The following is a 4012-nucleotide window of genomic DNA, read 5'->3' on the forward strand; positions in this document are numbered from 1 at the left end:
GAATCATTGCAGAAGACTTGCCCACAGGGAATCATTGCAGAAGACTTGCCCACAGGGAATCATTGCAGAAGACTTGCCCACAGGGAATCATTGCAGAAGACTTGCCCACAGGGAATCATTGCAGAAGACTTGCCCATAGGGAATCATTGCAGAAGACTTGCCCATAGGGAATCATTGCAGAAGACTTGCCCATAGGGAATCATTGCAGAAGACTTGCCCATAGGGAATCATTGCAGAAGACTTGCCCATAAGGAATCATTGCAGAAGACTTGCCCACAGGGAATCATTGCAGAAGACTTGCCCACAGGGAATCATTGCAGAAGACTTGCCCACAGGGAATCATTGCAGAAGACTTGCCCACAGGGAATCATTGCAGAAGACTTGCCCACAGGGAATCATTGCAGAAGACTTGCCCACAGGGAATCATTGCAGAAGACTTGCCCACAGGGAATCATTGCAGAAGACTTGCCCATAGGGAATCATTGCAGAAGACTTGCCCATAGGGAATCATTGCAGAAGACTTGCCCATAGGGAATCATTGCAGAAGACTTGCCCATAGGGAATCATTGCAGAAGACTTGCCCATAAGGAATCATTGCAGAAGACTTGCCCACAGGGAATCATTGCAGAAGACTTGCCCACAGGGAATCATTGCAGAAGACTTGCCCACAGGGAATCATTGCAGAAGACTTGCCCACAGGGAATCATTGCAGAAGACTTGCCCACAGGGAATCATTGCAGAAGACTTGCCCATAGGGAATCATTGCAGAAGACTTGCCCATAAGGAATCATTGCAGAAGACTTGCCCATAAGGAATCATTGCAGAAGATTTGCCCATAAGGAATCATTTGCAAAAGACTTGTCCATAGGGAGTCATTGCAGAAGACTTGCCCATAAGGAATCATTGCAGAAGACTTGCCCACAGGGAATCATTGCAGAAGACTTGCCCATAGGGAATCATTGCAGAAGACTTGCCCATAAGGAATCATTGCAGAAGACTTGCCCATAGGGAATCATTGCAGAAGACTTGCCCATAAGGAATCATTGCAGAAGACTTGCCCACAGGGAATCATTGCAGAAGACTTGCCCACAGGGAATCATTGCAGAAGACTTGCCCATAGGGAATCATTGCAGAAGACTTGCCCATAGGGAATCATTGCAGAAGACTTGCCCATAGGGAATCATTGCAGAAGACTTGCCCATAAGGAATCATTGCAGAAGACTTGCCCACAGGGAATCATTGCAGAAGACTTGCCCACAGGGAATCATTGCAGAAGACTTGCCCACAGGGAATCATTGCAGAAGACTTGCCCACAGGGAATCATTGCAGAAGACTTGCCCACAGGGAATCATTGCAGAAGACTTGCCCATAGGGAATCATTGCAGAAGACTTGCCCATAAGGAATCATTGCAGAAGACTTGCCCATAAGGAATCATTGCAGAAGATTTGCCCATAAGGAATCATTTGCAAAAGACTTGTCCATAGGGAGTCATTGCAGAAGACTTGCCCATAAGGAATCATTGCAGAAGACTTGCCCACAGGGAATCATTGCAGAAGACTTGCCCATAGGGAATCATTGCAGAAGACTTGCCCATAAGGAATCATTGCAGAAGACTTGCCCATAGGGAATCATTGCAGAAGACTTGCCCATAAGGAATCATTGCAGAAGACTTGCCCATAAGGAATCATTTGCAAAAGACTTGTCCATAGGGAGTCATTGCAGAAGACTTGCCCATAGGGAATCATTGCAGAAGACTTGCCCACAGGGAATCATTGCAGAAGACTTGCCCATAGGGAATCATTGCAGAAGACTTGCCCATAAGGAATCATTGCAGAAGACTTGCCCATAAGGAATCATTTGCAAAAGACTTGTCCATAGGGAGTCATTGCAGAAGACTTGCCCATAAGGAATCATTGCAGAAGACTTGCCCATAGGGAATCATTGCAGAAGACTTGCCCACAGGGAATCATTGCAGAAGACTTGCCCATAGGGAATCATTGCAGAAGACTTGCCCATAAGGAATCATTGCAGAAGACTTGCCCATAAGGAATCATTTGCAAAAGACTTGTCCATAGGGAGTCATTGCAGAAGACTTGCCCATAAGGAATCATTGCAGAAGACTTGCCCATAGGGAATCATTGCAGAAGACTTGCCCACAGGGAATCATTGCAGAAGACTTGCCCATAGGGAATCATTACAGAAGACTTGCCCATAAGGAATCATTGCAGAAGACTTGCCCATAGGGAATCATTGCAGAAGACTTGCCCATAGGGAATCATTGCAGAAGACTTGCCCATAAGGAGTCATTGCAGAAGACTTGCCCACAGGGAATCATTGCTTCAGTTCCTGGAGCAGCAGAAAACAAGCTTGCTCCATCCTCGATGTGGCACCCCTTCCAGTATTTAAGCAGGGTTCTCATGTCCCCTCTTCACCTTCTTTTCTCCAGGCTAAACATCCCCAGCTCCATCAGTCACTCCTCATAGGGCTTCATGTTCCAGACCTCTCACCATTTTGCTCACCCACCTCTGGACACGCTCCCGCCTTGTCCACATCGTGCAGGAATTGTGATGCCCAGAACTGGACATGGGATTCCAGGTGAACAGATTCTCCAGACTCCAACACAGATTTTCTTGCCTGAGCTTCAAAAGAGATTTTGCCTATGCTGAGCTGACCTGGGCAACAAGGTACAGCACCTTGGCAGCTCCTTTTAAGTCTAAAACCCAGAGCAGACTCACTGCATGTGCCAACGCAGACGCCAGCATTGGCTGGAGGGACAAATGCTCTGATGTTCTTAGGCTACCGTTTGTGCCTGAATAACACAGCTGTTAAGCGGAGAGAGGACAACTGTAGAACCCATTTGCAATAAAAGACAGATTGCTTACATAGTTTGCTGCATCTAGCTGTTTCTGGCACCTTGCTGTATTGGAGGAATACCTGGTGAATTTGTTGTTGTGTGCCTCCAGGTTGTTTCCAACTTATGGCACCCTAAAGCCACCCCATCACAGTGTTTTATTGGAAAGATTTCTTCAAAGAGGCTTTCACCTTGCCTTCCTCTGAGGCTGAGAAAGTGTGACTTGCCCACTGGGTTTCCATGGCCAAGCAAAGATTCGAATCCTGATCACCAGACTCCAGGGCTCCAACTGCTACACTATTTTGGCTTTCAAATCCTTGAATACAGGATATGATTAAAATTAAGAACCATCATCCGGAAATAACCTCTTGCACATCCTGAACCACAAAAACATAAATTATACATACATTCCTAGACAGTCTAAAGAGCTGCTCCTGGAAGACATTCAAGCCATTTGGCTTAAAACTGCTAGAGGAAACGAATCCTCTTGTTCATCTCCCAGTCTGCGGAGCGGCAGGAAAAAAACCTCAGAGATATCCAACCTCAGTCCCAATTTTACTAGAAAAGCAGAATAAATATATAAATAAGCACAGTCGGCCTCCCTTATTCATAGATTCAACCATCCATGGCTTGAAATATTAAAAGTATAGATGCAATAGGCTCTTGGTATCTGCTGAGATTTGGTACCCCACAAAATCCATGGATGCTAAAGTCCCGCTGAATACAATGGCATAGTAAGATGGTGTCCCTTACAAAAAATGGCAAAATCAAGGCTCACCTTTTGGAATTCATGTATTTTTTAAAAAATATTCAATCTGTGGATGCTTGAATCCATGAATAAAAAATACAGGGCTGTGGAGGGATGACTGTATATAAATTCCAAATAGGAAAGCTTGATTTTGCCATTTTATATCAAAGACACCATTTTACTGTGCCACTGTATTTAATGGAACTTGGGCATCCATGGATTTTGTGGGGTCCTGGAACCAAACCAATGCAGATGATGATGATGATTTATAGCCCACCCAATCATTAGGAATCCAGGTGGGTTACAACAGTAAAAATAGCCCACTGTAAATAAATAAACAAAACCACCCATCATCTCTTATATCAGAGGCAGGAAATAGAGGCCACAAGTCTTAAGAAAGAAGTCGGATGTC

The sequence above is a fragment of the Sceloporus occidentalis genome, unplaced genomic scaffold (assembly GCF_023333645.1).
Source record: "Sceloporus occidentalis isolate IW3139 unplaced genomic scaffold, rSceOcc1.0.p SCAF_5, whole genome shotgun sequence".
NCBI lineage: Eukaryota > Metazoa > Chordata > Lepidosauria > Squamata > Phrynosomatidae > Sceloporus > Sceloporus occidentalis.